General features: G+C 35.9%; 1 protein-coding gene across 4 annotated transcripts in view; it reads right to left on the bottom strand.

Annotated features, from left to right (window-relative positions):
* The window catches only part of LOC108719304 (polyamine-modulated factor 1-binding protein 1), a 322,584-nt gene that overhangs the window by 141,736 nt on the left and 167,930 nt on the right, over positions 1-12,918 (bottom strand). The gene's annotated exons all lie outside the window — the stretch shown is intronic.

The raw sequence follows: 12,918 nt of genomic DNA, 5'->3' as shown, positions 1-12,918 counted from the left end.
TAGTATTTGCTGATTTGTAAACAACTATGCAGAAGCATAAAAGGATCACAGCACCAAAAAATGTTTAAATGTAGTTTAAAAGTTTTAAAAGTGGTCTCTGCATTTAGCAAAATAACTAAAGATAAAATTAATCTTTATTAAGTATTTAATAGAATATTCTTTATTCAATAACACATAAAAGTCAGTAGATATACATTAAACAACTGTGTAGGTAATAAAATTCACATTGATCATTTATGGCAGAAAAGCGATGTCAATAAAGTCTTAAGAGGAAGTGTTTGTTGGTAAATATAGCAGTTTAATAATGTGTGAACTATCAGGAATCAAACCCTCAACTGTGTGATGATCTGGTCCAGCATAATTCTCCTGAACCACTGGGGGTCATTAGAGAAAGTGTTGGTCCGTCTTTCAGGCGTACATCCATATCTCACCCTGCTACTCCCTTTTCTCTGCCTACCTCATTGACAATATGGGCCTTGATAAGCCTGCTCCTTGCTCACAAGCCTGACCTAGTCTACGATTATGTGATATTTGGTTCCTGTGCCCCTATCTAGTTCCCATGACCCTGCCCGGTTCAGGAACACATTTTTTACTTCCTTGTTTTTTTTTAATTTGCATATGCAAAGTAGGATTTGTATCCGGTTCGGCTGGGCAGAAGGATTCAGCCGAATCCTGCTGAAAAAGGCCGAATCCTGGATTCGGCGCATCCCTAGTTTTCACATTACACTTTACGTACTAGAACTTGTTGATGTGTACCTCTTAGTCCTGAAAGAGAACACTTTCTGGCTGCACACTGCACCTTGGTGGATCAAAATCCGTGAGGTGAAAAGTGTTGTCCGCCATTCCTTAACTTGGGAAAGCATGTTAGGAGAAGGGTAGGGCACTGGAGGCCTATGTGCCCAAACAAACAGTATTTATTTCTGCTACCAGCTCTAAAATGAAAGCAAAGATCTGATTGAAAACTAGGGGCAACAGCACTAGTTAAATATTCCATCTGCTTTATTAAATCAGCCCTAGCCACTAACATTCCTTTGGACATTATGGTATTGTTTTGTCTATTTAATTTTAAATATACACCAGAATATGTAGTCAGAAATATCAAAATGTAATTAGATTTTATTGCTAACCCTGTGCCCTGCAAACAAAATGCTAAGTCTTAATAAAAACAAGGTTGATCCTTTTATTTGCTGCTCTGCTACTTAGAATTCTTCTTTGGACGCTGTACTCTAGGGTGTGATTTGGCACTTGCCACTTGCGTGTTCCAGCTGCCAACCACTAGAGATGAAGAGTTGTGCAGTTGTATCCTTTATTCAGTATCCCTATGTCTTGCAGTCAGTATAACCTCTTTGTTCAGCAACTCAACTGCCTCGCTACATTTACTGAAACAGCAGCATTGTTTTGGTCTATGCTGGAACCTGCACAAAGCATGGATTAAAAAGGAAAAATAAATCCAAATAGCAGTGCACTGGGCTGAAAGTTAACTAAGAATAGCTCTATTTTAGGTTATGGTTGAAAGAACAATCAGTTTAAAACACTTGCATTGCTGAAACCAAACTCAACCCTCTCTATAGATTTACAAATAAATGAATTTATTAAGAGAGCCTTCAAAATGTTAAATAAATTCTGTATCAAGATTTTTTCAGAAGAGCCATTTAGCCCTCATTTATTTCATAACTTTGTAATGCAATAGTGACTTATAACAACTGATCAATGGATAGCAGTTACAAAATATGTATCACACAGGTGATGATGAGCAATAGAGGGATTAAATATGGTCCTTACATGTTTTGACACAAATAACAATTTCACACTCAAAAGCACAAACCATTAAGCATGAGTAAAAAAATGTTGCCATGTACAGATTTGCTGTGAACTTTCAGGTTTTGCCGTCGATAATATTAGCAAACCTGTGTTGTTTTGCGCAGAAAAAAAAAGCGCATACGTCATTGTATCCTTCCCATCTCCTTCCACATCAACCAAAGGGATCTGAGAAATCCTACTGTTTAAATAAGGACATACACATTAATATATGGTTTATTCATTTTAGGGGCGGATTTAAGGGTCAAATTTCGAAGTACAAAAAACTTACAAATTCGACCATTCGAATATTGAAGTAGAAGGATTTTTCACCAAATTTAGCATTCGAACGATCAAATAGAAATCGTTCGATCGAACAATTGAATTGTTCGAATTGAACGATTCAAACGTTTTTTAGCGATCGATCGAAGGATTTTTATTCGACCCAAAAAAAAAAACTTACAAAAGTGCTGTGGAAGGACCCCATAGGCTAACATTGCTTTAATTTGGCGAAGTATGAAGTCAAAGTTTTTTTTAAAGAGACAGTACTTCGATTATCGAATAGTCAAATGATTATTTCTTCAAATCGTTCGAATCGAAGTTGAATGGTCGAATATAGCCTATTCAATGGTCAAAGTACCCAAAAATTTACTTCGAAATTTACTTTTTGAAATTCAAATATTCACTCGAGCTTAGTAAATCTGCCCCTTAATGTGGGATACAAAACGCCCAGATATCTGTTCCAATGTATTAATAGTGGTACCTGTGTTTGTTAGCTAGTAATATATAAAGTATAGAGGGTATTTTTTGCTTAAACAGCAACATAGAGTAGTAGTAGATACCATTACCAGTCGAACCGAGATAATGTCAAAAATCACAGTTAAGAAACTGGTTATGTGGGAGCCTTTTTTTATATTAAAAAAAGCAGTTGTAGCAAAGTGGATAGGAGGTTCTCTAACAATGTAAGGCATGTGTGTAGCAGTATACTGAGCAAAAAATGCATATGATTTTGCCTTCCCAATTTTCATTGGTAGCCCCAAATCAGAAACAAGGTGCCACAAAATAAAAGCCCATAGACTGTAATGTAGTTTGCTACAAAAATGGCACTCAAAAAATGTTGTACTAATAAGATTAAGATACAAATACGTTTCAAAAATTTTTCACTTCTACATGATTTCGCAAAATGTTTCAGCAAAGCAAAATGGGTCAGAATTGCTAATCACTACAGTTGATTCCTCATCCCTTCTTTATGTATATCCCACTTGGATTTATAAATCAACTTGGGACCCCTGGAATCCATTGATTCCCGGTGCACACAAACAAACCGAAGAAACCACACGTTAGATCACATGAGCGAATTAACGGACAAAGTTCTGTCTTTTTCTCCCACACTTCTTCCTGTTACAGTTAGAGCTGCAGTTTTTCTGGTCAGGTGATCTCTGAGGCAGCACACAGACAATCACAAAATGGTGGCTCAAGGTAAGAGATGTAAAAAGGCAATATTTACTTAAATATATATTCTTTAATGTGCCACTTAATATGATATAAACTGTTGCTTAAATATGCATTTTGTGGGTAGAGTTTTCCTTTAAACTTTAAGCAGCTTTCCTCTTTCCTCAATGTCACTACAAGATAGGGGTTATTTACTTTGTAGAATGCAGTGTGCCCAAGAAAATGTCCACTTGTGTGGCTAGATCTTTGAATAGTGCTCTGTGTTAGGCAGCACTCCATCCAAGAAGGGTAGGCATTCCCCATCCTATCCCTTGCTCGTCCCTGACACTAAATTTTCAATACTGTGGAGGAGAAGAGGGGAGATTGCCCTGGTGCATGAAAACTTGTTAGATGAGCACTAAGGGGTGAGCTCTTGTACCCCTTAGCGCTTTTGTACTTGTTCCAAAAAGAAACATAAATAGCCCCTATTATCTTAGTACTAGTAAATGACATATATGTGGGACACTAAGTAAGTGAGTTATTTATTAAGTTGTGTTTTTCACAAAAATGTTAGTTTTCCAGTTGATTTTTTTTTGGTATTATTGTATTATACCCCAACCCTGGAAATCAATTCAATATGAAAATACACCAAAATCTGAAAATACATCAAAACCCTGTTGAGGTCATGTATGAGTCAATGGCAGTCTTACCTTTAACCATTTAAAGATGATAATAGCCTGCATGAGGTTTGAGGGTTTTTTTGGAGGGTTTTGCCCAAAAACTCAAATAATTCGAGCAATTTGAGCTTTTTCCAGCGGAAAAAACACAAGAGTTTTCAGGTTTGACAACTCAAATTTACAGAATCACTGCAAAATGAATCAACTCATTTCAACATATATGTGGAAAGGACAATGCTTTAAATTTCAAAACATCATTCAAAAACTCACCCTTCCACCCAACAAAAAAAGTATTAAATGAAATATTTTGTCTGTTGTGTTAAAGCACAAACAATACAGGACAAAGAGATCTTTGAGCCCAAGCAGATGGCCCAAAGATTTTGTATAAAAATGTCAGCACAGCGGGACACTGTTTTATTTCTCCTCTCTTTACTTTCTAGATTTTTGGAGCTCGGCAGGACACTCTATACTAAATGGTGGGGAGGGTGCATTGTTTTGTCACTTTGGTCCCAGATATGTTTTGGTGTGAGCAGAACTTCTAGATGTGATTTATTTGCTGTATTTCTACATTTAGCTTCACTGCAGCATTACTGGTATTTGTCAAGCAGCATCAATTTCCATTTCAGAATGCAACTAAAAATCCACCTCTTAAATGTAACTTCACGTTAAATGATTTACAACTAAACTACTAACTCAAGATGCACTTTTACTCCTACTCACTAACACATAATTAATGTATTTTTACTCCTACTCTGTGGCTTTTGTTTAAGCTAAGAATCTTTTAAATCAGCTTTTTGCTGGTTTTGGCTCCTATTTTGCAATTTATCAATGAAGCATCCAGTGTCCATTGTTTCAGAGCATTTAATAGATTTCATATATTTGTGAAACAAGGCATACGGCACAAAAGGAAACCTGAAGACACTGAAGTGCCTTTACTCCAAATCAACACAGTTTTATACATCTGTGATAAGGTGCAAGTTTTAAGAAGAATTATAATACAATCTACAAAGTTGGAGTTAGGTCATCACAAGGGGGGTAGTGATGACAGGGTTCAAAGGAGAAAAAAAAAGAACAGGTGCAATCTGCTATGTTTTGTTTCATTTGCACATAGAAGAATTGTTGTAGGTCTCTGTGCTCCAAAACAAAGCACCAAGTAAATTGCTGTCTGTGTTCGACAACTCTGTTTTTATGAGGGGTGGGCGGAAGAAGGCATGTAGGCATCTTCCCCGTAAAAACTCCCCACACTGGAGCACCGTACTTACAGCCTGTCTACGGGCACTGCATTCTGCATCTAGCACTGGTTAACGCCTTAGTGCTCTCTGTGGTCAAAGTAGGTAAGTATTACTAAGGAAGGGGAACCTATGTCACATTATACCCTAATGTGCTTGCATTTGTTTATCATTTATCATTTTTATCATTTTACATGGGAAAATGTAACAAAAATCAACAAAATGATCTAGAAACCCATAGCAACACATCAGAAGGTAGCACTTACTGGTTATATGTTTGAATGCAAATGGCTGGTTGCTGTGGGTTACAAGACCCAGGGGGGGTCAAACTTTGTAAATTTACATTATATCATCTAGATATTGTCCTTCAAATTGAGTTTTTCTGATTCAAATCAAATTTGATTCATGTTTTCGGGTCGATTCAATTTGTCCGAGCTGAGAAATGTCCGATTTTATTAATAAATTTCTATTGGTCAAATTTATGGGAGTTTGTGGGAGTTTTACAAAAACTCACATGAATTTCGAAATTCGACCCTTGCTAAAAGCATGCACAAAGGAACACTGAGGCAATAAGCTTGTAGAAAGGAGTAATAAAGGAACATTACATTAGTAACAGTATACCATTATACTAACATTTATATAGGGACTAGAAAATTGCAATAAGCAAATAGACTCGGGAAAATGAAAAACCTAAAAAACTATTATTATTATTGATAATTCTACTACTAATAGTAAAAAGGATATATTTGCAATGTGCATTGTTATAAATGACTACTACTAGTGACAGAATTTCAGTGACAATGGATTTTAGGTAGAGTCGTTACCTGTCAGGGTGAAATCTGCCTGTCCAGATTTCCAAATTAAGAAATCCAGAAAGGTCCTTAAAATGAATGGTGCTGCAATTAGCCAATCGATGATTGTCACATCATAAACCACACCCCTGACATCACAGGCACACCCCGGAAGACCACATGGACCTACCCCTGACATCAGCAGGTATACTCCCAACATCTCTAGGTCTGCCCCATAGGTCTCAGTCTCAGCAGAAAGTGGCAACTAGGGCTGGAATAGGAGTCAATAGCAGCCATGGCAAAAAACACAGAGCAGTCCACACATAAACATGCAACATTTGTGGCCAGCCCCCTCCCAACAAGTTAAAATAAATATTGGTGGTCAGGCTCCCTCCAAGGTAAAAAAACAAACAAAAAACATTATTGGTGTCCATTTGAAAGGTGATCTTGTTCCTCAGCAGCTTTTTCACTCTCCTCTGCAGCACCATCTTTGGCTCTAGCTGCCTTGGCGGCTTGTCTTCAGATTCATTCAACAGCTTCTCCTCGGATGCATTTGACGGCTTCTCTTCGTATGCATTCGGCGGTGCCTTTTGGCGGCTTCTATTCGGCTCATTTCAGTGGCTTTCCAGGTGGCCCACTTGACACGAAAAAGAGAGGCCCACTGGGCATTAACCTGAACAGACATATGGCTAGCCCGGGCTTGGTGGCAACCCTAATTTAGTTTCTCAGCTTGACCATTATACATGGTATTGTAACTAATGACTTCACAATGCTGCAGTTTTAGTAGACGGCAATTCAAAAAAGTGTAGGGTTAATATATAGGCTATGGAGAAATATATATATATATATATATATATATATATATATATATATATATATATATATATATATATATATATATATATATATATATATATATATTGTTTTATATTCAAAATATTATACATGAATAATTATTTATTAGTATAGGCATCAGAGGAACAACCTGAAAAAGTGAAAGCATTTTAAAGAATGTGAGATTTTTCTTCCCTTTGTAATACAGAAGAACCCATGTGTCTTGTGTACAAGATGAGAAGCTAAACATCCTGCAAAATTCAATGGTTTATATGCTTAACTCAAGGAATGGCTTCAGATACACAGCCCAGTTAATGAACCAAGTGACATCACCTTCACTGAAAGACACTTCTCATGAATGTTCTTCTACTGTAAACTGGCAAATATTCTTTAGAGACATCTGATGACTGGGAATGCTAATGCCCTGTATGCTGGAGAAAGACAGAAAACTCAGAAAGCAACTGTCTATAAAAAGCCTTGCTACATGTTATTTGGAAATTTATTGCACTACGACAGCTGATCCCTATGAATATATATATATATATATAATATATATATATATATATATAATATATATATATATATATATATATATATATATATATATATATATATATATAATATATATATATATATATATATATATATATATATATATATATATATATATATATATATATATATACAAAACTGCAACCCTTGAGACCACTGTCATTCTGTCCAAGAAGTCTTTGACACCCTGCTTAATTCGGTTAATCACAACATCAAATGGCCCAATAGGACATTCCATTGCCTCACCATCCTTACAGCAAAGAAATAATCAGTTTTCAGGTTCAAACTAGCAAATAGGAATATACTGTAGCTCACCCTTCTCGATTGTAGGTGGATTCTCCAGCAGGGGTGTCCTGTGTCCACACCCCAAAATGACACATTCAAGTATAATGGCAAGAAGCAGGACAAATCCAAAGCAGGCACTTGATAAATGGCCTAGCCCAGAAACATGTTGTGGTGCAATTTTCACCAATAAAAGCACTTTGCAGTCAAAGTTACTGCTTTGGATTTGTCCTGCTTCTTACCATTATACTTGAACAGTTTTCAGGTTCATCAAGTCTGAAGAACAAACCCCAAACAATTATCTGGGATCTAGCTGGGGACATCCCATCCCATATGTACATGGTCTCTTTTTTTGTATATGCTGATGTTTTTTGTTTTTTTTAATGTAGTACATTTGCTTTAATTCCCTACCTTGGTAACGGAGTTCAAAGTTAATAAGAAGGCCCAGGAGAAGGCTGTGAGTCTTTACCAGTCCAAACAGAGTTGAGGCCAGCCAGGTGAACAGTTTTTTTTTGTCATGTTAAACTGTCATCCGGGGTTTAACAGAATGTGTATTTAATTAATGACTGAGAGATTTAAATGATGCCATTATGGTCAAGGATATCCTGCTATTGCAATATCAGTAAAGAAAGAATACTCAAAGTTTAATAGAAGGGTGGTGGGTAATCAAAAAGTGATTTATATAAATGCTTTACATACACATTACCACCACATGCTAAATATACAGTGTCATAAGGTTTTCATGACTACCCTCGTAGTAGTTAATCTTGACCACACCTTCCATAGTAATAGTAACGAACTAGAGCTCTAATAGCATGACTACTATACCAACTAACTACACAAGGGAAGCAACCACCAGTGAACATGAAATGAAGATGTGACAACATACAACAAACAAAAGCTTCATCCCCTTAATCCTAATCAAGGGCATTAAAGGAAAATTATAGAATTAGTGAAAAACCACCCTAATCTTGAATAATAAATGATGCTGCTTTTACTTTGGTATAAAAATTATCTTTAAAATTGTCCATTTTATTGGAGCTCTCCATAGATGCACTCTGGCACAGCCCTGGAAAGAAGGCAGCAGGAAGTGGAATAGATGGGTGGGACTAGTAGGGTTTTTGCAAAAAAAAGTCAATAAACCTGAAACACTACTTTTATTAAGAACACTCCTATATTTAAAAGAGTATAATGCATTGGCACATTTTCACACAATGGGCGAGATTCTATTCAGTGAGAAAATGCCTTATCACGTGAAAAGTCATGGACGAGATTCAATTTGAGATGCAATTCATTTCAGAAAAAGTTCTCTCACTGTTTATCAAGTGAAAACTCTATTGAAGTCTATGGGAAAAATCTGTAACTGAATTAAGGGAAAAGATTTTTTCTCCTCAATTTGAATCTCGTCCATGACTTTTACATGATAAACCGTGAGATAACTTTTTCTCACTGAATTGAATCGGGCCCATTGTGTGAAAAACAAAAATGTGCCAGTGCATTATACTCTTGTTTATGAATATCTTGTAAATGATATCCTTATAAACGGTGAGTTCTGATGTCATCAGTTATAAACGGTGAGTTCTGATGTCATTTCTGTCACATAACTCACTGAAATTGGTTATTATAACAAATAAAGTACCCCCAGTTGCAAAATATGAGGATATTAGAAGTTACCTCAGAGTTCCATGACCTGTATAAACTCCTCGGTAACTTATAATATCCTTATATTTTACAAGACGGGGTACTTTATTCACTATATTATCTCCATCCATGTACAGTATAATAAGCTTGTTAGACATTTACATTGCAAATGGTATAAACAACAAATATTCTGGAATGGCCGTTGTAGCCTTTTAAAGTTCTGTTGCATCTTATCTTTACCAAAAATGATATCGCTTAATATACATACTGTAACTTAGAAAAGAAGCAAAAAATAAAAATCTCTGCCTTGGAACATTTGGAATGTTTTTGGTAACTTAACACTATACTGTGTGCATTATAAAAGATTTTTTAAATTCTGTGACCATGGTGGAAAATGTAGACACAGTATTTTAGTTGTATTGCTATCAAAGGCATAAAAAAAACCTTTGCAAAGAGCATAAAATTCACGGAAGCCCACAAACAGAAATATCTGTTTAAGTGTTGAGTGAGCTAATGGTTCAGCTTCATTACATGCCAGCAAAATGCATACCTTGATTCCCAAATGTAGCATTCCAAAAAGAGTTTTCTAATGAGAATGGCATGTATTTTACATTTTCTATTAGCATTAAGTAGATTTATGAAAAACATTACATTTGTAATCTTTCTTTAATTTACTTAAAGCTGAATTTTATGTCCAGGAGTAGGGAGAAAACGACCTTTCCTAAAGGATGTGTACCACAAACCGTATCATGAAAAATAATGTGCAGTTGTTTATATAATACATATATGTATACTAAGCTTTTATATGGATCTGTAAAAGATAAAAATCCCTTGCAACCACCACTCTATTGCAATGAGAGAAAGTGGAGAAATACCAACATGATCCAGAACATCATCTAATACTACTACAAACACTATGGCAAACTAACACCCAAGGAGATAAAAGGAAATTTCTCCATGTAATAAAATATATGTGCAGCTGATAACTAATGCAACATGTTAGCCAGTATCCATACACACCCTTAAAGTGATACTGTCACTAAAAGCTACTCTTCAATATATTAATGTATATTAAAAGTTGTCTATAGGTCATAGTGATATGTCAACCCTTGTTACTTGACATTCCTAAACTTGACTATTTTGCCAACCTGACTGTCCCTTTTAAGACTATCAATTAGGATTAGCACAAACATGGCAACCCTTCATAAAGGAGCATGGAGGAAGAATAAGTAATGTAAAGTATAAATACTTTTATGGCGAAATTAGAAAACACGTACAAAGACAATATTACGATAGCTGTATAAACTCTTTGCGGCAAATTCACTAAAGGGCGAATTTTAGCCAGTGAACGATCTGCCACTATTCGCGCCACTTCACCAGGAGTAAATTCGTTACCACTACACTAATTCATTGGAATGCAAAGTTGCTTCTCAGCAGCTGAACACTGATAAAGTTTCTGCCTAGCAAAATTCGTTAGTACTCTTACCCTAAGGACAGTTTGAATAGGGCGGGTACATATAGGTCATATTGACATCTTTATTAGAGATGTTGGTTATAATGCTTGAAGTGGCTACTTATTTTAACACATGCCCAAGAAAGCAAAATAAAAATGAAAGCGATCCTCGAATGCCCTAGACATGAGCCCACCCTAAAACAAATGGGGCATGCCACTCATATTGGTAAAAAAAATGTTAACACAAAAATCTTTAATAGTTAGGACTTTTGAAGGCAATCCCGCTTTAAAAAATTAAAAGTCACCAGCGTTTTTTTACAACTTTTATGACTTTCCGGTATACAGGATATGATGTCACTGACATAAGATTGAGGAGGATGTAGCTTTGTTTTATCAGTTCCCCTGGTCTAAGTTGGTGAAGGAAACTCTGGCAAAAGAGGTAACGTTCTGTAAAATTCACACTTTTAGTAACAATCGTTCACCTGAACGAAAATGCGCCTTGCAATAGAGCGTAAAACTGCGCTAGCAACAGTCTCTATTGCTAGTTAATTGTCAGCTATGCTTGTTAGTAAAATTGGCAATGTCTCCGCGGCCACTTGGTCATAAGCCCTACAGGATTTGTTTACCCAGTTAGGTAAGATCAGAGACCTTAATTTCATGTGATTTCAGACCATGAGGCAACAGGAGGTGACAATATTTTTCATGCTCTTAATTTTTCTGATTTGTGAACATTCAACACAAACCTTTCAATATCATTGGGTCATTGTAGAATAGCTATGGAGCAATATAGACAGCAGACAGGGGCTGAAGCAAGGGACAATATTTAACAGTGACAATGCTCCTGAAACGGGCCTATCTAGGAAACCAGGGCATGTGGAAACTTTACCTAAGAGCATCCATGCTTAAGGACATGCTACTACAAAATATATAATAGAAAGAACAACAAAAAACATTCCTTTTTAAAACATACATTTTAGAAAAGCTTTAAAATAAAGTGAAAATTGAACTACCGTTTCAATATAGAGTGTAGAGCAAACCAATTATAAAAGTGAACTTTCTGTCTTTTGATACACCGTGCTTGAGAGTAATCATGAAATTTATTACTAAATGGGGTTACATTTTTGCAGACCATTTCATGGGATCATCAAGACAACTCCCATTATGTTTAATTGAAGTTGCATGTCTAATTGTGCATGTAAGAGAATAAGTTTACAAAGAGCCTGAGAAACATGAACAAAACGGCTTAAGCAATTACATATCATGGAAAGGAAAAAGTCGAGGGTACTTTTGTCCCCCCCCCCTCAAATCCCATAAAATTGTGGATAGCCTTTTAAGAAGTATATAACTTAGTATGCTTTCATGCAATCTCTAATTTTGACATGAGAGAATTTAGACTAGTCAGTGGGAAGAACTAGCAGGGGCCTCATAGTTTAATTTCAATACACATTCTGTAGATCTGGCTGCTAAGAAATTACCTAGCAAAGAAAAGACACATCCATATCCGATATCTAAATTTACAGAGATGACGGTTTCATTTTGCGGATTTACTTGTGATGCTATTATCTTATAGTGAAAACATTTTGTGTTTTATGTTTGGGTGTTCTATATGCATGAGGACACACAGGACTTCCCAAGGAATATCAATGTATCCGTGATGATGTCAATAGTTCAGGGGGGAAAGTGCTGTGTTGTGGGTAAAAAACATTGTTATTTGTGTCTGAAATGTGCGATTTGCACTATGCATAAATAACTTTGTTGAAGTCAGAATAAAAAAAAATTCAACATTTCCTCTTAAAGTCATCAATAGAATCAACCATCACAGCATGATCCAGCTTCAAATTAAAGTTTGATTAATCTAGTCTAAAGGGGTGACCTCTGGTGCATTAATACTTTTTATGGGAAAAGGTCCTCCACAATCTGTCTATAATGCCCTCTAATGTACTCGTACTGAGTAATCATGTCCCCTCGCATGTCCTTTTCTCCAGAGAGAACAACCCCAACCCTCATAATTTACATGTTACATCCCTTTAACCAGTTTAGAAACCTTGTCCACAAGGCACAGTTTACTTGGCAACATTGCAGATATTGATTTACCACAGTATTATACAAGCATTGCATTACTTTTTGTATAGGCTGGCAAAGTAACTGTTTGCATATATTTAAATTTTACAGCCCTTTGATGTTTTCCTTAATAAGCATATATACATCAGTGCAATATTCACAGCACAGGG

The sequence above is a fragment of the Xenopus laevis genome, chromosome 6L (assembly GCF_017654675.1).
Source record: "Xenopus laevis strain J_2021 chromosome 6L, Xenopus_laevis_v10.1, whole genome shotgun sequence".
NCBI classification, from domain to species: domain Eukaryota; kingdom Metazoa; phylum Chordata; class Amphibia; order Anura; family Pipidae; genus Xenopus; species Xenopus laevis.
Note: the sequence above shows the minus strand (reverse complement) of the source record. Positions and strands in the feature narration are given on the sequence as shown.